We start from the raw sequence: 25915 nt of genomic DNA on the forward strand, positions 1-25915 counted from the left end.
AATTAGCGACAGGTATCATTCAGTATATCAGAGACTCCGGGGTTGCTCAAGCTAGAAGGGTCCTCAGGACCATCACACTCGATCCCCTTCAGTCCACAGAGGGGAAGATTGGGCCAAGGAGGAAAGGGAATGGCCCAGGATTACCCCGCGAGTGAGGGGGCTAGCCTGGGATTTGAGGCTGGGTCTCCTGATTTCAAGTCTTGTGTTCCTAGCTCTAATTCTCACTCATTTGATTTCCTTCTGTTTCTTCGTGCACTGTATTTGTTCACTGTGTCATCCCACCCTCCCTCTGTTCAATATACTTCAGTCCCACAGGGCTTTTAAATTTTTCTGCAAACTCATAACTACCTCAGGGGCTTTGCACTTGCTGTTCCTGGCTGCTTCCCCATGTCTTTGCATGGTTGTCTCCTAGGTATTCAGGTTTTAGCTTAACTGTCATCTCTTCTGAAAGACCTTCTTCAACAAAATCTGCGTGGTAGACAGATCCTAGTATGTCCCCCAATAATTCTTTTTTTTTAATTGAGATATAATTGACATATAACATTGTATTCTTTTCAGGTATACAACATAATGATTCAATATTTGTATATATTGAAAGGCGATCACTACAATAAGTCTAGTTGGACCATAAGTCCACCACAACAATAGTTACAAACTTTTATTCTCGTGATGAGAAGTTTTACCATCTATGCAACTTTCAAATATGCAATACAGTATTATTAACTATAGTCATCATGCTGTATATTACATTAGAGCTGCACCATCGTTTTCACCTGTTGTCTGGGCAAAGTTCAGCAGTGTGCTGACACCATGTTGGTGAGGGTGCTGGGAGCAAAGTCCCGATCACCTGGAGAAGCAACTGCCAGCCCAGGGAAGTCATGAAAAGTACCAGGCGGCACCCAAAGCCCCCCTGCCGCCTCCCAGGACAGCCTCTGCTCAGATTCGCTGTACCCTACCTTGCTTTCTTCAACGCTCCCTTCCTGCTACATGGCAGATCTGAACGAAGACAGTTCTAGCCACCCAGCAGTGGACTCCAGTGGACCCCAGGCTCACCATTAACAACCCACCTGTCTTCAGGTCATCAGAGGGAGGGACATTGGTCTGTACAGTGGAAAGACGAGGTCTTTACTGGACGAGGCAAAACATTTTGCAAAGGGTGGGGCCACTCCATGTGGAGCCAGAGAATAGAGTTGGGACCCAGACTTGAGTTCCAATGGTGGCTCTGCAACTAACCAACAGGGCAACTAACCAGTGTGCAAGGGGTGAGGGGGGCTTGCCTCACCAACCCTCAGTGTATATGAAATGGGGACACCAGACTTGGGTCTCCCTGAGGCTCCTCCCAGCTGGGGTGATTCTGCGGTTTCCGAAGAGCATTTGGAGTTCACTCTGGGCCCCTTGGTCTCAGACAGATGTAGACAAATTGGCTTGGGGCCAGCACACTCCGGCTGCCATGATTAAGGGGAAGGGGAGATTGGCGCCGCGGAAGATTAAAGGTGCTGACACCTCTGTGCTTGGCTGGGCCGCAGTTAAAGGGCGGCTGACAAATGTCTGGTCGAGGCGGGCAGGAGATACGACTCTGGCTGGGAGTGGCGGGCAGCCACTACCGGCAGGATGGGCTAACAAGGGGGCAACCTGAGGCAGTGCCTACCACGAGGCCCCACACGAGACACACATGCAATAGCTTGGTAAGCTAGGCAACGATAATATTCACCCCTCACCGCCGTCACCATCACCTTCACCTCTTTCCTGGACCACGGCCTCCTAACAGTGTCCCTGGGCCCAATGTTTCCCCTTTAGTCTGTACTTAACACATCAGTCAAAGTACTCTTTTCAGAACATGTCAAATCACACAATTGCTGTGTTGAAAATCCTCTGATAGGTCCTGTTTTACTCCGAGAAAAGCCCTTGTGATGTCCACAACGATCTGCCCAATCATCCCCCTGACCCCATCCTCTGCTTCTCTCCTCCTCATCTCCCAGGATGCATCCCAGGGCCTTTGCACTGATCATACCTCTGCTTAGACCACTTTTATCCCAGATAATTCCCTGTCTCATGCTCTTGCTGCCTTTGGCTCTCTACTCAATGCCACATTTACACCGAGGCCTGGCCACCCCGTCAAGATTTCAACCCCCTTCAACACTCTCTATCCTCTCCACCTGCTTTATTTTCTCCCAAAGCACTTACCTTCATTAACTTATTCTATAGTTTATTTCATCGTATCTGTGCCTATCTCTCCCATTTGATCGTAAGCTCCAGGAGAGCTGTTTTCTTCCCTGCTCTATCACAAGTGCCTAGAAAGGTGATCGGCCCTTAGTAGGTGCTCAAAAAACACTCGTTGACCATTGACTATATGTTACTTACCACTTAGAGAGCCCTTGCTCCCCTCTAGGTGCTGTGCTGTGTTTGTGGTCTAGTATTTCCTCTATCTCTCACAACAGACCAAGGATACAGGGAAGGTTTCCATTATCCCTGCTTTACAGATGGGGAAGCTGAGGCCCAGAGAGGTGAGGTCTGGGGATATGCCCAGTGCCTTGTGGTTGGAAACGAGTGGCACTGGGTTTTGAGCCCAGCCCAGTGCCACTCCAGAGCCTGGTCCTGCCCCTTGTTGACATGCTCTGCTGTCTTTGATGAAGGGCCACTCAACTAACGGCCTTTGCATACGGCTTATTGCACCAAACCTCACACGGGTTCTGGGAAGTGAGATTACTCTTTCTATCATAGCGATGGGGAAACTGAAGACACAGAGAAGTTGCTTCTCAAAGGTCACACAGCCAGCAAGGAATCTGGGACTTGAGCTGTGGTCTTGGATGCCCAAACCAGGCTCGCTCTCCACTTTGCCTCCTTCCCTGGGTAACCTGTAGGACACAGACATGCCTGGAGCATCCCCTCTGTACCCTAGAGGCCCATAGTTCCCCTGAGAGTCACAGAAGTGGAAACAGAGGCCAGAGAGGGCCTCAGCTGGACAAGAGGGCTGTGATTTGCAGTTGGGGTTGAGTCACCATCCAGGCCTTTCCAGCTCAGCCACTGCTGCTTCCCACTCCATGCACCGCCCAGCTTTTGGCTCTGTGGCCTTGATGGTGGGGGTCTCTGCCTTGATGTCACGTGAGTACACTGGCCAAGGGCACTGCCTCCCAAAATGCCCCGGCAGGTCCTAGGACAACGAGCCCTTGGATCACAAGATTGGGTATCCTGGGGCCACGCGGGGGCCACAGGGGCTGCAGCCACATCTCACACCAGGCCTTTCCTTGGAGCTGCGATTAAAGAGGCATCTGTGCCAATGGCCCTCCATATCCATCCTTGTGCCCAGGTTGTGCACTTGGGGACCTCTTCTGTCTTGTTCACCCCAGTAACCAACATTCAGTGGATGTTTGATTCATGTCTGTTGAATGAATATTAAACCGAAAGGACTCATCCTCTCTAGTAATAAACAGACTTCCCGAGAGCTTGTTATTCTCCAGGTCCTGTGCTAACGCACTCACGTGTACTCACCCAGTGTAATTCTCACAACGATCCTGTAAAGTCAGTTCCACATTGTCTCCATTTTACTGTTGAAGACACTGGACCAGAGAGGCTCAGTAACACGTCTAAGACCACACAGCCAGGGACTGTGGGTAAGGGTCAGAATCCAAGCATTCAGACTTCACAGTCCTTGCTCTTAACCACCTCCTCCCGATACCACTAGACAACCCCTCAGCATCTTTATCTGGAGTCGGGGACCCCAGCACAGGTTGTCCCTGAAACATGATCCCCGTGGCAGAACTTGCAGCCGGCACAGCGTATCCAGCAGCAAGAGCAGAAGTGAATGGAGTCTGGTTTTCCCAGGCCACCACACGGTCATATTCTCCTCCATAAAGGCCATTTGAGAAATGAATAACTAAATGCAATGTCAGTTTTATACCTATGTAAGATGTTGTACATAAAGAAATTCACAAATCAGGGGAATAGCCCTCATCCTTATTTTTGCATTGTAAAATGTGGTCTCGGCAGGCATCCCTCCTTTCCTCCAGGGCTAGTGTCAGCCCAGCCGCTTGCCGCAAGCAGACTGTCCCTGGACCCAGGGAGCCAGTGGCATATGGGAGGACACTCAAGTTCTTATGTGCTGTGCTGTGGTTTCCCCTGTGGGTTCAGAAATGAGGAGGAAGTTGTTAACAAAAGTGAGCGTAGCAGCTGCAAGCTTTCGGGGGCTCACCCTGGGCCGGGCATAGTTAACATCTTACAGGTATTTCTTACGTACATTTTACAGATGGGAACACCGAGGCTCAGTTTAAATCCTGGCCTGAAGGTAGACTGCACAGCTGCTGAGTGGGCAGCAGAGACAGACTTCCGCCTACTCTCCCCCTGGCCACTACCATTCACTGGTGCGCCCTCGGGGCCAGCCCTTCTCCCAGCCATGCTTCTGCCAAGGCTGCCCGCTGGGGAGCTCGGCAGTGGCTTGAGGCAGTGTCTGCACACAGCTTGGGAGAAACCCAAGCGCCATTTCCACCTGATAATAAATATGTGTCAGAGAGGACTCGATCCAAGTGACCTTGGGCTACGGGGCCACTGGACCGTGAAAAGCCTTTGACAAAATCCTTTTGCCTCGAGAGGCTGAATCCAAATTACAGACGATTATGGACGCTTGGCATGAATTCCCCAGTTGGCCTTTTATGTCTCATGGGCTGGAATGCCTCCTCTGCGTTGGAAAGGATCCCAGCCAGGCCTGGGACCGGCCGCCGCACCCTCCCTGGCAGCGTCCACTTCCTCCAGAGCCAGAGGGGAGCCCCCAACCTGCTTCTCAGGTTCATCAGATAATCATGACTGGTGGTCACACCAGCACGGCAAAATCCAACCACCACCACCGTGACATTCACCAGTTACAGAGCGCCTACTGTATGCCAGGCCCTTCACAGCCCCACTGGGTCTCTGAACAAGTCTATGAGGAAAGTACCTACTGGTTCTGTTTCTCTGGAGAACCCAGGCTAATACAAAGTATTGTTATTCATGTGCCCATTTAGCGGATGGGGCAATTGAGGCTTGCCCAACTGCAGTGACTTTCTGCAGGACCAGAGCTGGCACAGGGCTGAGGAGGCGTATGAATCCATCCCGAGAGAGACCAAATGACTCAGGGTCGGGGGCATTCGGGAACATTTTTTCCCAGGGAGGCGAGCTCGGTCTGGCTTTCCAGGTCTTCCCCAGAGTGGCCTCAAGTTGCCTTCCCTGGGTGCTCCCCCTGCCTTCTGAATATCTGCTCTCACCCTTGCGGCCCTCCCTCCATGGGTATATCCTGGCTTGCAGTCACTGCTGCACATCTGTCCCTTCCTCCTTGCACTTACCACGCGGTCCTTATCTCCAGGAAAGCCGTACTCCTGGCATCCTGGCTTGAGCTCCCCTTTCCCAGAAGCCTTGACTGGTCCCCACTCCCTTTGCTGGCTCTGATGCTGTCATATCTCCACGTGCCCACGTCTCCCCAGCTGCTCTGTGAAGGGTGGACCCTGTCCTCTACACCCTCGCTTCACTTTCCCCCAGGGCGAGGGCACTTGGAAGTGCAAAGGCATCTTATTAATAGATGACTTAACTGATGGATGAGGAGCGATGCGCTCCCAGGAATCACACTGTGACTTCTCCCGCCCAGAGACCAGCCCACTGGTCCAGTGCCCCGGGGTGATGTGCGTTACTGTATGTGTGTTGGCGCAAGAGAGAGACAGAGAGGTAGAGAGAGAAAGAAGAGACCCTTAAGCAGCAGGAAAAACTCCCTAAGTCACAAGAAGCTCTGAGTTCCCCCAAATGCTTAACCAAGATAAGAGGGACGCAGCTGATGTCAGAAAGGTTGTTAGGAGATTAACATGAGATTCGGTGGGGAGGGTGCAGTGAGAGAGAAGAGATGAGAAGTGGGGAAGAGGCAGGACTCGGGAGGGACTTGAAGTGAAACCCAGAAGATGAACAGGGAATTTTTAGGCCAAGAAAGGCAGCCACTGACCCCTCAGCCCTGAGGAAGGGAAATCAGTGGCTGCGGGGACCTGGAACAATGAGGCAAGAACAAAGAGAGGGGCCAGAAGGGAGAGAAGCAAAGAAGGAGCTCGGGGGGCAGCGCTGCAGACCCCGCCCCGCTGCCCCATCCCCGGACAAGCTCGGCCTCCGCTGTCATCTCTGTCAACCCTCTGTGCAAACCTGCAAGACGAGAGTTGTGATGCCCATTTTACAGATGCAGAAACTGAGGCTCAGAGATGAGCAAATGCTGCTCAGGCGACCCCGCCTGCAGGTGGCAGAGCCAGGAATGAACCTGGGTCTGTGTGGCCCGGTGCCCAGGCTCCCGCTGCCAGGGATGCAGAGCTGAGAGGGGAAAGGGTTAGAGATGAAGGGGTGAGTCGGGGGTGACAAGAGAGTGGACCCAGGGCATGAGGGGAAGAAAACCTGGGGGCAGTATGTCCTCTCCAGGGCCTCTCACATGCCCGCCTGTCCCCTCCACCCTCGGCCAGGACAGAATTAAGGAAACGGCATTGCCCCTCCTGGCTTGGACGGGTACTGAGGGAGCACCCTCCCCCAGGACCTGGTGGGAACAGAGCTGCCTGGGCCCCAGCTGCCTGCCCAGCTAACGAGCCCAGGAAGAAGCTGATCCAGCCCCATAAAGCTGGACACAGGGCGGCAGGCAGGAGGGGGCTGGAGCCACTGGGCTGCTCACCCTTGAACCTGGTGAGATGCCTGCTGAGGCCAAAAAGGTCCCCAGGAATTTGGCAGACAAGGGAGCCTTATCAATCCCAGTTCCTGGGGCCTTTTTCTCCCCACTCGGGGGCCAGATCTGGGCCCTTCTCACACAGACCATCTCCTCACTGCCTTGAAATACCACACGTTGCTGATGGGGAGGTCAAGGGTTCAGTTTAGAGCTGACAGGACCCTCAGAGAGCAACAGTTCCCTTTTCTTTGTTGAGATGGGGCAACTATGGCCCAGAGACAGCAAGCTACTTGGGTTAGGGCACACTGCAAGATGGGGCAGGGCTGGGATTCAAGCTCGCACGTTTGTCCTCCTAGACTCCTAGAGGTTCTTTGCAGCCCTAGGCATGTCTCTCCTGGGGAGGAGGTTTTCCATTTGCCCTGGGAGTGAGTAGAGCATGTGATGTGATTTGCTTTTGTAAAGGCAGGAGATGAGAAAGTTAAGAACCTGGCTGTTGCCAGCACTTACATAAGGCGCACTCTACCAGAAATTGTTCTAAGAAATTGAAGTGTATTAGCTTATTTAATCCTCCCCCAAACCCCACTATAGCACGACTATTATCCCAGTTTTCAAGTGAAGAATATGAAGTCCAGAGAGGTTAAGTAACTTGTCCAAGGTCACACAGCCAATTAGTGGCAAAGTTGGCTCTTGATCCAGAGTCCCCACTTTATTATGTATGTAGCCTCCCCATGGAGGATGGGGTCAAGCTTCCCTCGGGGAGGGCAGATTCAGGGCCCGAGCCAAGGACCTTCTGGGCAGGTAAGACCCTGGGGTAGCTCACAGCCTGGGGCAGTGGCTAGCGGTCATGAATTACCCTCCGGTCTGATATCCTGATGACTATCAAGGCTGGGCACAGAGTTAATCTCACTGTCCAATACCTAATGCGAAAATTGTTCGGGGCAGTTGAGCCCCAGCCTCATGTCTGTTCATCACCAAGAGCTTGTCCTGGGCCCCTGGTCTTGCAGTGGGTGGTGACATCGGGGGCTCTAAGGCCAGCCTACCCAGATCTGCCTTTGGCCAACTGTGCGACCTTGGCCAAGTTACTTAACCTCTCTGGGCTTTACTTCCATCATCTGTAAACTGGGGATAAGACTACTTGCCTCTTGGGATGAAGATGAAAGTCGTGATTAAACGTAAAGTGCTTAGAACAATGCCAGGCCATCCTGGTACTCCACACATTTCACTCTGACTATCGCTACTTCAGCTGCTATCCCGGACGGGGGCTGTGGTACAAAGGGAAGGTACCATTGCAGAGACCCCAGCAGGATGAGATCTCTGCCACCCGCCGGCAACCACAAATATTTATTGGGTATCCACTGAGTGCTAGGCCCTGTGCGTCGAGGGCCTTGGGGAACAAGTGGGCACCATCCCTCCCCCACAGACCTCCCAGCGTGGTGGGGAGGTGGATAAATTGGTGGTCCCCGAGTGACCAGGGCTGCAGAGAGAGCCCTGAGGAGACCCCCGAGACAGCCGGGGTGAGAGCTGGGCAGCTGCCTGAAGGAGAGACCTGCAGGACGGGTTGGACGTGGTCAGAAGAAGGGGAGTGAGGAGAGGCTGCGGGGACCTGCAGAGGCATTCCACGCAGCCACCTCCCCTACAGTGGCATCCCTGGACAGGACTGCGGGGGCACCCTGAGGCCGTGCTTATCGCTCTCCCGGAGTGTCTGGAGCGGCCCGGTTCCTGTCGGCTGTCCATCCAGACGGGCTCTGAATCAGTGGGCTCTTCTCTCCCCCGGATGCAGTCGGCACAGAGCCTGGACCCCAGCCAACACTGTAGCCCAGAAGCCCATCCTTCAGCGTGTCTGCCTTCCAGGCTCACGGACTGTCGGCTCTGAGACGCACCCGCCCAGGGCAGCAGGGGCAGTTGGACCCCTGGCCTGGCTCGTATCAGCCAAGAGATGCTGCAACACGGGAACGGCATGGATCAGACAGGCCCGGGCCTGAAGTCAGACTCTGTCAGGCTGGAAGATTGCCTCAGTTTCCTCATCTCAAAAATGGGTCCCAGTCACAGGACCCATCTCCTTGGGAGGCTGAGGATTAAATGAGGCACTGGATGGGATCGCCCCTGATAGGGTCTGGCATATCCTGCCTCTCTCATCAAACACACACCCGCAAGCGCTAAAGCTTGTTTTATGGGGTCAGTGCGATTACCCATAGGTAGCTTTGGACAGAGTCCACTTCTGGGTTAATGTCTCCAGATGATTCCATAAACTGCTCCCAGTATATCTTCTTAATGCGTTTGTATTTGTTGGCCAGTTTTACAGGAACCTGTTTATTTGGAAACGGAGGAGGAACCCCGGTCCTAGAGGTGCAGTATCTGGTCTTCCCGTCCCTCCGGCCTGACTTCTCAGCCCCGGAGAATGCAGAAGTTTTAAATCACAAGTCATAGACTACATTTGAAGGTGAACAGTGTCATCAGAAAGAAACAAGCCCATCAGGGCAGGTGGGATTTTCTGTCCTGTGGGTGGGAGGGCGTGTTAGAATTTTAATAAAACTACTATATATAGTTTAGCTTTTAAAATTTCCACTTTTGTCATCTTATGATGTACATAATCTGTGGATACAGTAGTCCACGATCACATAATAAACGTGTATATGTTTATACATATGTATCAGCACACGTGTATATGTCCACGTATCCATTTATTGGGGTTGAGTTTGAATAGCTTGGACACCCCTGTATCATACAGACACAGTAGCACGGCTCTAAAGTTAAGGAGAGCTGGAAGACCCAGGCTTCACCTCTAGGGCACGTCTGCCCCCCGAGGTGGTCTTAGAAATCAGCCCTCTCCCTGTAAATTCTGCATCATCGCTCAGTGCCCTTTTGAAGGCACTGATCCTCAACCTGTCCATTTCACAGATGGGAAATCAAGGCTCAGCCAGGAGCCGCACCTCACCCAAGGACCCGCAGCTGGTGAGTGGCACAGTGGGGACTATAACCTGGCCTTTGGATTCCCAGGGGCTCTTTCCTGGGAACCATGTGCCAGAACCGTGTGACACTGCCTGGAAACGCTGGCCCAAGACCGAGGCAGTAGAAATGCAGGAAGATGAAGACCCGGGCCCAGGCCTGAGATTTTTCTTCTCGTCCCTCGCCTGCCCAAGAGGCCACTTAAGCAGCATATAACTGCCCTGTGATGTATCGAACCCTCTCTCTGTGCATAAATGCAGCAGGTCAAGCGCCAGGCAGAAATGCCACATATATTTCCTCCCATTAGATGAAATATACCCCTAATTTGGCTGGGCTTTTGTTTTATTAGACCTATGGCAGCGTGGGGGCCCTGCTGCAGAATAACCTTCCCCTGATTGCTTAGTTCTCTCTCGAGGATGCTGAGGACCCGCGCAAGGGGGAAAAGAAATGCCCCGGCCTATTACTTCTCAGCACGCATTCCCAGAACAAAGATCTTTTCCGGCCAAGGAGATGTCGGTGTGGCAATTCAAAGACACCCCTCCTGGAAGAATGTTCTTGGGGCTGGGGGGGCGGGAGACCACGTTCCAGTGCCAACTCTCTCAGTTACAGACGGGAGACTGGGGCACGTGGCCTCACCCCCCTCCCTGCAACCCCCCCAACTGCCTCAGTTTCTCCATCAAAATGGTTGACAACAGAACCTCCCTCTTAGACTTGCCTCGAAGATTAAATAAAGGAAAAAACGCACAGCGCTTAGCCAGTGACCGGCCCAGAGAGGGTATTCGTATACCCACAAAGTGAAGTCATTGTTTGCAAAGAGATGTGAGTTTCTTGACCCCCTATTGGTGAATTCTGCTGGACTGAGTGACTTTTTTTCCTACTTTTTTCCCTTAGGGTGGCCTTATACTAACTAGTTAACCCCACAGAAGACCAATGCGTGTGCCTCAGGGCCACTGATTTGTCATGGGAGCGGGGGAGCTATAACAGTCTTGGGGGTGGTCTATGCCCTGGTGCATCCTCCCAGGAGTCCCACGCCAGCAGCCACGACTGCAGGGCTCAGGTGTTCAAGATACCTGATCAGTGATGCCAAAGCCGAAGGGCACCGGGCTCGGGTGGGCTCTCCGTCATTCCGGGGTTTGGGGGACACTGGTCACCTTTCTTTGTTTTAGCTCCGAGGACCTTGCCCTTTGCTGCACATTACCATCACCCGGGGTACTATAAAAAATACCCAGCCCCATCCCAGACCAATAAAAATTAAGTCAGACCGGGGCTGTGGGAAAGGAGGGGTCCTACTTTTTAAAGCCCCCCCTGCGTGTTTCTAACGAGTGGCGGGGTAAGAGTCACAGCTTAGCCATTTTAATGTGATTGAGACTAGCCCTTAATTCTGTTTATTCGTCCTGCAAAGGTTTGAGTGGGAGATTTTCCTGGTCAAGTTGGACCTGGGTCAAATCTTACCCTTGTGTGGTTCCCCTAGTTCCTACCCCATTCACCTCCCTAAATCTCAGCTTCCACACCCCTAAGGGGGTGGTTTAGTAACCTGTATCCTGGGACAGGTGGGAGGACCCAGCACGGCAGTGCAGATACCGCGCTCTGAATAGCGCCTGGCACCCAGGACATTCCATCCCCCGTAGGGGCGTTACTATCATTGATCCATACCAGGACTTGGGCAAACTCACCGTCAAGGCCAGGTAGTAAGTATTTTTCAGTTTGCAAGCCAGACCTTCTTGGTCACAGCTACTCAACTCTGTCCTTGCAACGCAAAGCCACAGACAATATGCAAATGGGTGGCTGTGTTCCAATAAAGACTTGTTGACAAAACAGGTGGCAGGACGGATCTGGCCCATGGTTTTGGGACACCTGGTCTAGGAGATGTTCTGATTTTGAACCCCAGAACACAGACAGGCTGGTTTTATCTGTTACGTTTCGAGTTTATGGTCCAATACCGGCAGTTTTGAGGGGAACTTGGTGTCTTTATCTGTGTTTATTACACACAACACTCATCGTAGAGGATATTTACATGAGTACCTTATGAAATAAGTTTTGTTGAAATGCCTCGTACATCATAGGCTCTTTGAAAGTGTTGTTTTCCAATTCTTTCAACTTCCTTTTTTTCCAATGATTAGACCTTAGGAAAAGGATGATTCAAGCCTTGTTTACCTGGCACCCACTGTGTGTCATTATTTTACACACATCATCGTATTTAATTCTCTAGCAACCCTACAAGTGCACACCATCTTCCTCCCCTTTGTCCAGACGGGGAAACCAACGCTTCGAGAGGCACAGACTTGCCCCAGGTCACACAGAGGTGGGATTCAACCCAGTCTGTGTAACCCCAGAGTATACATGTTTCCATGCCTCCTTTCTGCCATCAGCTAAGGGCTCCGGCACTTGGACGTGGACCGGCAGGAAAAGCCACGATGCTTTATCCACACCTGGAGGAGGCAGTAAATAAGTTGACAAACAAGGAACAAACCTATCTCTTTCATTTTGAGTGTCTATAAGCCAGGCTCTGCACCCTGCAGGAAGCTGGGGTTTCCACGCAGTTATCCAGCAAGCATCCTTCTGGAGTCTGGGAAGGGGAAAACTGTGTTTTGGAGTTCCTCTTCACCAGCCCAAATCATCCCTCTATTTTCAAGAGCCTCATGGAACCCAAACATGTGGGGAGATGCTATTCATCAGAATGAGGCTCCCCAGCACGACCCCCTATTTCTCATTGTGAGCAGTAAGTGGGGGGCAATAATCCAGATAGATATTTTTCCTCTATGTAATTCCATTTCTGTCTCGGCTTATCTGATCCTCTAATTCTACCAGGGGCTTTATTTCCTTCTCATGTGAAAGCCTCAGAGCTCAAAAGCCTTTTTCTTTTAAGCTTCCAGAAACTGAAGCCCCTATTTGGGGCTGAGCCAGAGATCTATCGGCCCTGGTGGAGGAGAATTATCCCCAAGTCATCGCACTTGCTTACAAATCTGCTGAAGAGGTTCCTCTCTTTTTTTTTCTTTTTCTTCTTTTTTTTAAAAAAATTTTATTAGAGTGTAGTTGATTTACTCTGTTGTGTTACTCAATATCCTTTTCTTTCTCTTTCAAGGAGTTGGGTGACACATAACAACCGAGGAGGGACGATGGGTTCCAGGGGAATGAGCTTTGAGGGCTGAGTCCGGGGTTCACTGCCAATTGCTGTCTGGCCACTGTGGGCCTCAGTTTCCCCTGCTCTGAATCTCTGGTATATGTTGTTCTCTTTCTCTGACTCAGAGGACCTCTTATCCCCGTCTGAGGGCATGAGCTCCTTGAAAGCAGAGAGACGTTCTTTAATTTCACTTCTCTGGTCCTCCACCCATCTCTGCAAACAGCATCGCCCCACACCGAGCACCTGGATGTATCTCTTTGCTCCTGTACCTCACTGCTCACATTTAACCCCGCCTTGGGCGGGATTGGCGGATTCCACCTCTACGTGAGTCTCCAGTGTATCTAGTTTGCCCCACCCCTGTTGCCACCCTCGGATCAGGGCCACCATCATGTCCTTTCTCTCCCAGGCAGCCTCCTGAGAGGTCTCCAGGCTTCCCCCCCCCCCATCCCCAATCCATTCTCCAGCCTGAGGGCATTTTCAGATTTTCTCTCAGCTCTCCTTGGCCTAAAACCTTTTAATAGCTTCTTCATACATTTAGAACCAGGGCTAGCAAACTACAGCCCGTGGACCAAATCCAGCCCGCCGCCTGTTTTTGTAAATAAACTTTTATTGGAATACAGCCACGGTCATTTGTCTGAGATTTTTATCCACCTGCTTTTGCACTACAAAGGCAGAGCTGAGCATTTGCAAGAGAGACCATATGATCCGTCAAACCTGAACTATTTATTATCTGGCCCTTTACGGAAAATGTTTGCAGAACCCTGACTTGGAATAATACCCAAATTCCTCACCAGGGCTTTAGTAAGGTGATCCCCATGTGCTAAATTACTTTTGTCAAAGACCCTACGTTTCCAAACATTCCAATTCTCCACGCACCCATGGCAATGTGACTTTGTAACTCCTCTTATCTAGAAGTGAGTCTGTTTCCCCATCCTTTGACTCTCAACCAGCCACGTGACTTACTTGGACCGACAGAACACAGCAGAAGCAACGCCATGTCAATTCCAAGCCTAGGACTCAAGAGGTCTCGCACACTTCCTGCTTCTCTCATGGAACCCTGCCTGCTGCCCTGAGAACCAGCCCGAGCTAGCTTCCTAGAGGATGAGACACATTAGGGAGCACAGCCGTGCTCAGCAGGAACCCCCACTGAGACACAGACTCAGGAGCTAAATAATTACTTGTCATTGGAAGCCACAACATTTATGGAATATAAATTTGTAAAAGAAAAAACTGATAGTTTGCACTTCTGGTTAGAAGTGAATGAAAATGATTAGTACAGGAGGTGGACAGGAACAGGGTGACAGAATGGAGATAGGAGTGAATGTCCCTTGGGACTTCTTTTTATATAATATATACTCTTGAACCACGGGAATGGTTTTATAGATTCAAAGAAAAAAATCAAGAAGGTTGAAAATGACATCAAACCCTAAAATTGAACACAAACCAACAGAGGAATCTCACTGTGTATCAAACTGCTAAGTCTGGAAGGTAAACTTCTAAACTGGTTCCCAGGGGTCCCTAGTTCCTAGAGCTCATGCTATATAGTATAATCCTTTCTCCTGTGAATATGGGCCGGATCTAGGGACTCGCTTCTAGTGGACAGAATACGGCAAAGGTGGTGGGATGTGATTTCAGAGACTAAGTCATAAAAAACTATGACTTCTGTCTTGTTAGAACCCTCCATTTCTGGCTCTCCTCATGTGCTTATCTTGGTTGAAAAGACCGCCTGGCAAAGAATGGGGTGGCAACTGGCCAACAGCCAGTGAGGAACTGGGACTTTCAGCCCCATGCCCTCAAGGAGTTGAATCTCACCGACAACCACAGGAGTGAGGGTGGAAGTGGACCCTGCACTCTGGTCAAGCCTTCCATAAGGACCCAGCTCTGGCTGACACCTTGATGGAAGCCCGGGAGAGACCCTGAAGCCAAGTACCCAGGTAAGTCAAACCTGCATCCACAGAAACTGTGAACTAATTAATATTGTTTTAAGCTACTACATTTTGCATAGTTCTTATGCAGCCACAGACATTACAGAAAGAGAATCACTCAGACAGGGAATTAGTTCAAGTAACCTTTGAACACAGTTCTTTAACCGTACCCTCTTAATTGAATATACACTAAAAGCAAGAAGAACTGCAAAGAAATCTTAAACTTTAATGAATAGGTTGTCACTCATAGTTGGATTGGTGTGATTCTGAAACTATTTCATGTGGCTTATAGGACAGAACAGATGAACATATGCATTTGATATTTGGGGAAATGGGGTTCTTATGGTGGAATCAGAGAGATGGCAGGAAGGAATCGGGGAAGTGTGAGGATGAACCTTGTGATGTTGGAGTTGAATTGGTGGCATTGCAATGAGTTTATGTGTGTCTTCTCTCCTCTGACACATCCTAGAAACAGTGACACCCTAGCAGGAATGAGCACACCTTGGACTCGTATCTTTGTTTCCAAATACCATTCTCCGCTGAAAGGAGCTGGGTGGTCTTGTGGAAACAGCTGATTCTGGGTTGGTGTAAAGAAAATGCAAGATGAGCCTGAAATATTCTTTTCTATCAGAAAGTTAGAAAGTTCTCCAAGAATGAGGGAGACATGTGCAAACAGACCCAAGGGCCGGCTTGGAGGAGCTCCCACTGGCCATTTCTGAGGCCATTTGAGCACTAAAAAATGCTAATGGATAACATATGACATAAAAAAGAAGGGGGGGAGGCAGTGGGAAACTCTTTACCAAAAGTTATTGATGAACAAGTGTAAGAAAAAGAATGATAAACTTAAAACAATCTCCATGTTGCAATCACCACTGCAATATTTATTTCTGGCAAGGACTATTAATGGATACCAAAAAAGCCCACAAAAAACAGAAGACTACTGGGTAAAAATTTACCAATTTATGGGATGTTGACACAGTCCCCAAGTGTCACCTCACAGATTTTGTATTATTTATACAAGGAAAAGGGTAGACCAAGTGGACCTCACCTTAACCAACTAACCAACTTAGCATCCCCAGTAACAGGGCCGAGTGGCGTCGTGTTTTCTCAGAAGAGATGAAGTGGGAAGCACGCATATACGTTTGTGACATGACTGCCCGAAAGGTCTGCCCTGAATCTGACCACGAGGAAGCAGCTAAACACACCTAGACTGTGAGCCATTCTACGATACAATTGGTCTGGGGCCTTTAAAAATGTCCATGTCATCAAAAAAAAGAAAAGAAAAAGAAAAAGAAAGAAAAGAAAAAAAGGTGAAACTGTTCTAGAGAAAAGGAGACAAAAGAGGCATGAAAACCAAATGCCATGCGTGATCCTGGATTTTAAAAAAATAATCGCTTAAAGGAGGTGTTTGGGACAATTGGGTGCACTTGGCAATGGACTACACATTAGATAATGTTATGATTGTATCAGTGTAAAAGTTCTCGGGGGTGTGATGACTGTGCTGTGGTTACCAGAGATGTTCCTTATTCTTAGGCAATGCCTGTTGAAGTATTTAGGAATAAGTACCCTGAGGTCTGCAGTTTACTTTTAAATGCAGGGGAGGGTTGTGGAGGGAGAGAAGGAAGAAAGAGAAAGCGGGCAAGGCAAAATAAAGTGAAGGTAAACAAGCACTGTTCTTTCACCTTTTCTGTATGTTTGATATTGAGGAGGGATAGCGTCGCTCTCTCCATCCCTGGAATTTAAGAGGCTCAACTAAGACATGCGGGGTAGCTTTGCTTGATGGCTTAAGGCTGCTTGGACACTCGCTGCCACTTTCCAGCTGAGTGACAGTGGGCTGGTGACTGGCTCTCTCTGAACTCCATTTTCTTTGCCTGAAAATGAGGATCTTACCGAACACCTGATGCTATGAGGGGATTGGGGGGAGGGGTGTGAATGGGACCAGGTGTAGATGGTGTGGAGGGAGCTCGGGTAGGTACTTCTTTAGCCAAGGGGAGATGGACCCATCATGCACACAGTAGGTACCTGGGGAAGGTCAGATCCGTCCCCTTCTCCCTCAACACCCCACTCCTTCAAGCGAGGTGGGCTACGGTTTGAAGCCACGCTCTGTCACCCTCTGGTCCCCTGCCAGGGCTCCTCGGAGACTCCAGCCTCACGTGGGCTGGTCTAGACAGGTGTCCTCCCACTCACTGGGGACCACTGCCCATCCAGATGTCCTTCCTCCAGCCCCAAGCTCAGAAAAACCCTCCTCGCCCCCATGACTAGGATAACTTGGGGCTATGGATGGAGGAGGGAATCCGAAAGCTATTTTGCTAAACTTTCTTCAGCCGTTCCCTCCCTCTCCCTGGCCACTCCACCCCAATTTCCTGGCAGGCAAGCCTTCTGGCTGCTATTTCATCTGGAATTACTGGAATTGCACTGTCTCCTGTCAGCTTCCTCTCCCTCCCCCAGCTCTCCTGCAAGACGGGAGATGAATGGCGGAGCTGCCAGGGCCCTGGCACCGCCCAGCGCACACACACCGCACACATGCACACCCCAGGCATGCAGAAGCCCCCACCACCACCACTCCTCTGCCTCCCACTGTCTCCATGTCTGTGTCTCTTGCTTTATTTTTCCTGCCACCTCCTTGTGCCTGTCTGCCTAAAGATTCCCCATTCCGAATCCTCTTCTATCTCCCCTTCTGTCTTTCTCCATTTATATCTCTGGGTCTCTCATTCTCTCTTATGTTTTGTATCTCCCTCTGCCTCTATTGGTCTTCTTTGCCTTTTTCTTTGCCTTTTTCTCTTCAGAGGCATTTTTCACCCTAATTTCTCTATATGCTAAAGGCAACATTCACTCCATAGGATTTTGGGATTGTTGCTTTTCGGGCCACCTGCCTGAGTTCAAATTCCTGGCTCTGGATTCACAGGTGGGTGTGTGATCTTCCTTAACTTCTCTGTTCCTCAGTATTCTCGCTTCGTCTACCCTGGAAATAATAAGAGAACCTCCCGCATGAGATTCTTGAGTGGTTACAGAGTGGCACGTGCGAGCACTCAATAAAATCGCCAGTTGTTCAGAATCCACGCTGTGCACCTTCATCTACAGAGTCCTGCTCCTGCCTCTCTTCAACCTCATCTCCTCTGACACACCTTGCTTTCAAAGGGAAAGCTCCATTCCCCTCCCCCTTGAGTGTGGGCTAGACTCTGCCACTTGCTCCTGAGGAATAGAATATGGCAAACGGGACAGTGTGCCACTCCTGAGACGAGGTCGTAAGAGGCTTTGGAGCTTCCCTCTGCTTTCTCTTGGATCATTCTTAAGAGTGGGACGAGCCCCCATGCTCTCAGGATGCTCAAGCAGCCTCCTGGAGATGTACACATGGAGAGGAACTGAGGCCTCCTGCCCAGAACCAGCATGAACTTGCCAGGCATGTTTGTGCACCACCTTGGAAGTGACCCCTTCAGCCCCAGTTGAGCCTTCAAATGAGACAGCAGCCCTGACCGACTTCTTGACTGTAACTTCACAGGAGACCCTGAGCCAGAGTCACACAGTGGCACAGAAACAGTGCCACTAAGTTTTGGGTGATTCATTATGCAGCAATAGATAATTAACACACTCTCAATTCTTTTACTCTGCTGTCACACTATATTTTTGTTCAAGGATTTTTGTCTTTCCCCCCAGCTAGACAGCAAGTTCCATGAGGACAGTGGCTGTCTCTGTGCAAATCCCCACTGTGTCCCCAAGGCCTGGCACACGGAGTTCACTAAGTAACAGTGGGATGAGTGACTGGATGTCAGCAGTTTCAGGCTCAGCCCAAGAAACCCTTCTCCTGTGGATCTCTGTCTCCCTAGGGAAGGCAGGAAAGCTTGCCCAATTCCCTTTTCTGTCTTTCTGTGTTGGGTTTCTTGTACTTTCTGTGGCTTTCTGCTCAGTTTTATTCCTGGATGCCTGACAGAGGGGGGATTGTACAGCTGAAGAGGCACCCGTGGGAGGAAAGGGCTCTGCGTGCTTTCTCCTCTAACAAGCTGTGTCCAAAAAAGATAGCTCCCCTTCACAGCGGGGACAAAAATAGTCTGACTGCAGGATTCTGATGGAGGTGGGAGGCGGGTGCTGCATGGCTGAGGACCAAGGCGGCTCTGCTCTCCCTGGGCAGCCGGAAAGGTGGGCCAATCTGATGAACCACCGCCCTCTTCATTTCTCCATCTTTGCACCCCGTCAGCTGTTAATGCATTGTCTACGGATGATTTGCTTATCTATTTATATCTACATTAATTAATTCAGCCACCCTGCACCTTTGTACTTACTAAGAAATCGAGGCAGCCACCCATTCTGCATTCCTCCATTACCATCCACCTAGTTTTTAATTTCATCCAAACATCCTAGTGCCCTTAATTAGTGAAACTATTCACCTAACCTGTGTCTATTTATTATATATTTTAATTAACTTATTCACTCACTATCTCAATAAACCTGCAATTCAGTTCAAGCTCCCAAGTATTCACTGTGAGTCTCTTCTGCATGAGGTGCTATGCCAGGCTCTGGGATTATGGGGTGAACAAGACAGACCTGGGCCCCACCCACGTGCAGTTCACCGGAATAATTTTTTTTTTTTTTTTTTTTTGGCGGTACGCGGGCCTCTCACTGTTGTGGCCTCTCCCGTTGTGGAGCACAGGCTCCGGGCGCGCAGGCTCAGCGGCCATGGCTCACGGGCCCAGCCGCTTCGCGGCATGTTGGATCCTCCCGGACTGGGGCACGAACCCGTGTCCCCTGCATTGGCAGGAGGACTCTCAACCACTGTGCCACCAGGGAAGCCCCCACCTGAATAATTTCTTTGGATTCAAGTGAGGTGCTGGTCATGGGGGATCCTGCAGTGAGAACGACACGCCCACTCTCTGAAGACTCATGATGAGCTGGGGCCGTAGGAGGGCAAACACAGTGCAGAATCCTGGGACCTGTTGCCAGTTCTACCACCGGAATCCTTAACCTTGCTAAGCCTCAGTTTCTTCCTCTGGGAAATGGGGACAATGCAGATATATGCATCACACATGGCCTCTGGGTGAACGTGTGAATGCGGTGAGGCAGTGCCTTTATAAACTCTGAAGTGCACTGCAATTGTGAGTGTGTGTGTGTGCGTGCAGTAGCTTTTGGACTTTCTATCATGTACACATCACCCCACCAGGGATCCTTCCCCTGCAGCTGGGGTCATCTCTGGCATTTTGCTGGGACACCAGATGGCAGCTGGCATCCTGCCTCTGGAGACCCATCCAGGGGTCCATAGGGAGCTGAGAGTCCTTTCTCCTCGGGAAGGAGATACTTCTTGTCTGTTTCATCAGGGGACTTATTTAGATGTCTTTAAACTTCAGTTCCCTGGGTGGAGTGCATCTTCCAATTTCCTTGTCCAAGAACCACTGTGGCTTAGGGGAATGTTGGTGCCTCTGGAATAAGACAGGCTTGGCTTCTAACCCCTTCTGAACTCTTTGTTTGCTGTGCAACTCCAGGCAGATGGCTTCACTTCTCTGAGCCTCCATTTCCCCCCCTGAGAGGTGGAGCTTAGCAGTACTTGCAAGGCTGTTGCTGGGAACATCGCAAGGGCCGTGTGAGTGCCCGGGAACGGGTGGCTGTTACTGGTAGTTCTAGAGGATGGTGAGTCAGCAGGGGAGAGACGTCCAGGACTCTGCCCAGAACCAGTGGGAAAATCAGATGTGGTCCTTTTTCCCAGCTTATCAAGTCAGAGGTCCCAATGGCATGGAAGGAGGTGGGAGATTCTTCCTCATGACCAACGCCTATACAATGGTCTTTCCGCTCAGCTTTGTGGTTTATGAAGCGGGCTCAGGGCTTCAGCTCGTGTGTGTGGTGGTGCTGGGGGGTGTCCCTGAGCCCCTTTCTCCACCAGGGCCTTAACCTTGAAGCAAGAAGGGCTCTTAGAGTTGATCTGGCTCAGGGCCCTCAGACTAGAGAACGGCAGGCTGGCAACTCTGATCTGATCCAAACCAGTTTCGAAGATTCCAGACTCAGTGAAGCCACACAGAGAAGCTGGTGAGAAAGCTGGGGCCCCAGGGCCTTCTGGACAGAGTCCAAGAGGGTTGGTGGCCCCACTGTCCTGTTTATCCCTGCCTCACCTGCTTCCTCATTCCCAAGCCCATCCTGGACTCTGCACACATCCCAGAACCAGCCCACTGTGCCTTGCACAGGCTGTTCCTTATTCCTAAAATTCCCCTCCCCTCACTTTTTACCCAGATAATCCCTCGTCATCTCTTAAGTCTCAATCCAAGATGACATTCTGGGAAAGGCTCCCCTGACCCGTCCAGGGGCTGGGGGAGAAGGGGTGTTCCTGCTTTGTAATCCCACAGCCCACCGGGCTCCCAATGAAGAGCCCTCGCCGGTCTGCCTCGAGGCTGTCTGTGTCTGTTTGCTTGTCTGCCCCTCCCCCTGGACTGAGGGGGCCTGGAGACTTGGTGTGGGTCTCATTCATTCCATGTCCTTAGGTCCTAGGATAACAATATCATAGAGACATGTCCAGAGATGTTTATTGAGTAAATGAGGAAAGTGGGAGAGAAAGGAAAGAAAGAAAGAAAGAGAGAGAGAGAGAGAGAGAGAGGAAAGAAAGAAAGAAAGAAAGGAAGGAAGGAAGGAAGGAAGGAAGGAAAGAAGGAAAGAGAGGAGGAAAAGAGGGAGGGAGGGACGGAGGGAGGAAGGAAAAAAGGAAAGAAGGAAAGGGAAAGAAAGAATTTTAGCACGAAAATATGGGTCTCATTTCTTTCCAGCCAGTGTACTTTTTACAGCACCATCATTGGAATGAGCCTCAGAGAAATTATGCAACTTCCCTAAGGTTCCCCCAGCAGGTGAGAAGCAGGGCCCACCTTCAGTGCCCTTTAACTGTCAAATACACCAGAGGTCCCCAGTACCGGTCCGTGGCCTGTTAGGACCTAGGCCGCACAGCAGGAGGTGAGTGGTGGGCCAGCGAGCGAAGCTTCCTCTGCCGCCCCCCATTGCTCCCCATCGCTTGTATTACCACCTGAACCATACCCCGGCCCTGTTCCCAGCCCCCATCCATGGAAAAATTGTCTTCCACGGAACTGGTCCTTGGAGCCAAAAAGGTTGGGGACCGCTGAAATAGACCACATTTGGCAATGAAGAGGGACCCGGTGTTGGAGTCCAGAGACCCGGCTTGCAGGTCCCTCCAGAACCTCAGAGAAACCCCCTCCTCCTCTCTGGGTTCAGTTTCTATATCTGTAAAGTGGGAGCTGCATTCAGATGCCCTGTTCTGAGTGTCTGGTTCTCTGGGGATGCTCGGGGACACCTTCACAGGGGAGGGAAGCCTGTGTGGGTGAGGGGACACATTCTAGACAAAAGCAGGGGAGCTGGACCCAGGGGGGCAGGAGAACAGGAGGGAAATAGGCTGGAATGCCAGCAGCAGGAAGTAGAGGCTGGGGCTGGGGAGGGCAGCTAGGGGGAGCCCTGCATCTCTAGGTAGGCCCCATTCCTCTCCTTGACCTTGGCTCTGACCTCAAGATGTTTTCAGATGAGGGACGTCCGATCCACCTTGTGGGATCTGAAAGCGCAATTCCATCCCTCTGGATTTGCATAGAAAACGTCTCCCGGGCCCTGCTTCATCTTGCTCTCCCAGCCAAGTCTCCGAGCTCAGTTCACTCAAGGCGAAATATTTGGACACCAGGAAAGCATTAAGTAATTGGTGGATTTTTTCCCCCTTTTCCACTTGCGTCTGTTTGTTTCCTGCAGGGTTGCCTGACACCAGCCAGCCTTGAATTTGGTCCTGCTCCCTCCACAGCAGGGACCCGGGGGCTCAGCCCAGGTAGCCTGCCCGGCAGCCAAGGTACACAGACAGCAGGGGGTGCTAAAGAGCCCCTGGGGTCTTCAGGCAAAGTGAGAAAGTGGGAGCAGACCCCTGAAAACTTTAGCAGACTGTACCCCCATCATGACCTACAGAGGAGAGTTCCGTTGATCAAAAGAGCAACTTCCTCTGAGAAAACACCCCTCTGCTAGCTACACCCAGGGTAGTGGATAAGCCTGAGGGTCCTGGACCCGAGAGAGCCCACTAGGGTCTGCCTCTTCCAGCCCTGGACAAGTCGCTTCAGCTTTCTGCATGTGTTTCTGGATTGTTGTTATGGTTGCTAGATGTAGCAAATAAAACACAGATTTGGATTTCAGAGACACGATGAATAATGTTTTTAGTGTAAGTATATCTCATGCAATATTGGGGATATACTTATACTAAAAACATATTCTTTGTTTCTCTGAAATTCAAACTTAATGGGGCATTCTGTACTTTATCTGGCACCCCCAGCTGCTACAATAAGGTGAAATGATGTGTACGTGAACTTCACGGTGTGCCCAGCTCCACAGAAAGTGATCAGAACCTGGTAGCCATTTCTATTGTAGTAAGATCAGGAATACTAAATATTAAATACTAACACTAATTAATATTCACTAGCTAATATTAATGGACTACTATCAATATTAAAACACATGATTTACTGAGTAGCTACTATATTCCAGGCATGTCCTTTGCATTATTTCCGTTTCATCACATTACTCAGGGTGGGACTCAGCACGATTAATCGCTATACAGGCTGTGACCTAGACTGTTAATAGTTTGGAGTGCCGTTCTGAGTGCCTTGCAAAGGTCACTTCCTTGAATGCCCTCACCAACTCTCTGAATAGATATGATTGGTCTCCTATGACAAATATCTCTATTTTGCAAACAGGGGAACCAAACTCTAAGACTTGCCCAAGGCCAAGTGGCTCATCAGTGGCTGAATAAATCTTCATATCCAAGCAGCCTGGCTCCATCTTGACCCTAGGCTGCCTCCCCTGCCTCCTATACAGATAGGATAAGGGTAACTAGGAAATGTGTCCCAAGATAGAACACAGGGTCACCAGCCTGTGGCACAGAGCACACCAGGCATGTCACTAGCTGTGTCTCATTTAACCCTCCCCTTCTCATTTCAGATGGGGCCAGAGGTGAGTGCTGGAGGAACCTGGGGTAACTCAAAAGGTAGAGGAAGTGGGAAGGGGTCAGCAGGTGGAATCCAGGCACCCACTCTTGCCTCCAACAGAGAAGCTCTAACATATCCTGGCTGTGTGAACTTGGGCAAGTTGCTTGGCCTCTCTGGGCCTGTGTCTCCCATCTGCAAAAGGAGCATGATAACTATCCCTTCCTCTAGGACTGCTGTAATCATTGAATGAGTCAATGCACGGCAATCACTTAGCACAGTGCCTCCTGGCACATAGAAACTGCAAAATAAATGTGAGCAGTTATGATCACTTCTATGCATCTGTCTTAGTTCAGGCTCCTACGGCGCAGAGCTTGCGATAAGGACTCCAGTGCTGGTGGCTTCTTTGGGAGGTGAACTCAGGACGTCCCCATAGGGTGGTGGGCAGGGGGAGAGGGACGGGAAGAAACCAATAACAGATATGCTAATCAGCAGATGTCTGCTGTGGGCAACTGGAACTTGGTCCTGCTGGGGACCTCTTAGGGACTGTGTAGGACATACCACACACTTGGCCCACCCTGGGGTGAGGGAGCTGGGGTATTTATCCTCCAGCTCCTGTCAGTTATTGGTTGAGGGGTGCTCCCAGGGAAGTGAGCGCCTCAATATCCCTGGCCTGACCCACTGCCCAGGCCCGGTGTGTCTTGTGGCCCTGAGAGAGCCCTTGGGCAAAGGCAATAGCCAGCTAAATGGCCAGTGGGCTTAGGGACAGTGAGTGACAAGCAGATCTGGGCAGGGCAGCACCGACTACATCTATGTAGCATCTCTGGAAGATATGAATTAATTTAAATTTAAAAGCATCCTTCTGTTAAAACCATAACAAGACAACAACAATAACACAAATTCAGGCTGAAAACCAGGGACTTGATTTGATGCCCCCGCACGGGACACCCAGCCCAGTGCTCTTTTCCAAAGGTGAAAATGGGGTGCCTAACTGTCCAGAGAAGTACTCCAGATCTCTCCCGGCTTCAAGGAGGATATGGGGCAGCTGTCTGGGTTCTAGGAGTCGGTGCCCCTGAGAGAAGAGGATGCTGCCTGGCCTTCAGGCCAGCACATCCCTCTGAGGCCGAGGCGCTAATTGCAGAGGCAGAGGGCCCATAAAGCATGCTGGACGGCCACTGGCGGCTGGCTGAAGGCAGCGCCTGTCAGGGACCAGCACTCAGCTTTGATTTAGCTTCTGAGCAAAGGCTGAGAAGAAAAAAAGACGAGAGGAGACTCCACTGGATTGGACAAAAATACTCTCTAAGTGGCTGGGCCATAAGTGTATCCATTCATTCTGTAAAAAGAAGAGAATCACCATTTAGATTACCTTGTAAAGTATCTTCCAAGTGTCTGGTGCTTTATGTGGGTCATTTCATTGTGTCCCTTTACACACTTAAACATAGGTATTATTTTTATGCCCATTTTCAAGATGGGGGAGGGGAGGCTCAGAGAGGGAAAGCAACTTGCTTAAAGCCACACAGCAAGGAATGGTCACAGCTGGGATAAGAACCCAGAACTGAGTTCAGAGCTTGTGCCGGGTAATAAGCAGCCCCCTCCCCAACACAGGCGATGGGAATAAAAGTTGGACACAGGACACACTGGGGGGCAGTGAAGGTAAGTGGTTAGCCCAGGGCCTCTGGAATCAGATTACCTGCTTTATTTCCAGGCTCTCCAGTTTTCACTAGTTGTGTGGCTTCATCAATTGATATAAACTCTCTGGGACTCAGTTTCTTTATCTCTAAAATGGGGACATGACTAGTAGGTGCTTCCTTGGGTTGTTATCTGGGCTGTCAAGTCTCTAGAATAACTACCTGATGCTCCATAAATATTCCATCCCTCTAGAGGGGATTGATATTTTGCAGGGAACTCTTGGAGGCAGAAAAAAATGAGCTTTCAATGGTGGAAACCCAGCCACTGCGAAGGTCAGATGTGAGAGGCCAGCTGAGCCTGCCTGTGTACCTCCCTGCCCTCTCCACCAACCCCTTTCAGAGGCTTCTTGGAGGAAATCCTGGGTGCCACCCAGGGCAGGGTGGCGGACGGCTTCCTCAGCATCCTGTCATCCAGTGGGCTCTCACTGCACGGCATGCAGGTTCTGTCCTAAGCACCTTCCCGAATGTTAACTACAACCCCTGAGTGAGATCCTCTTAACTCTGCCATTTTACAGGGGAGCAAACTGGGGCTCAGAGAGGCAAGGTCCCTTGCCCAAGTCACACAGCTGGTAAGCACCAGAGCCAGAGATCCTGCCCAGGACCACCCAACTCCAGAGCCCAAGAGCCTACACACCACCAGCTAAACTAGGAAATGTGGA

At 50.6% G+C, this 25915-nt stretch overlaps 1 long non-coding RNA gene across 1 annotated transcript in view; it reads right to left on the reverse strand.

Annotated features, from left to right (window-relative positions):
* The window catches only part of LOC137203703 (uncharacterized), a 357325-nt gene that overhangs the window by 19213 nt on the left and 312197 nt on the right, over window positions 1-25915 (reverse strand). The window contains exon 10 of the long non-coding RNA XR_010933251.1: window positions 957-1101. This is a non-coding gene — a long non-coding RNA (uncharacterized lncRNA). The remainder of the gene's footprint in view (window positions 1-956; window positions 1102-25915) is intronic.

This window comes from Pseudorca crassidens, chromosome 12 (genome assembly GCF_039906515.1).
Source record: "Pseudorca crassidens isolate mPseCra1 chromosome 12, mPseCra1.hap1, whole genome shotgun sequence".
Taxonomy (NCBI): Eukaryota; Metazoa; Chordata; class Mammalia; order Artiodactyla; family Delphinidae; genus Pseudorca; species Pseudorca crassidens.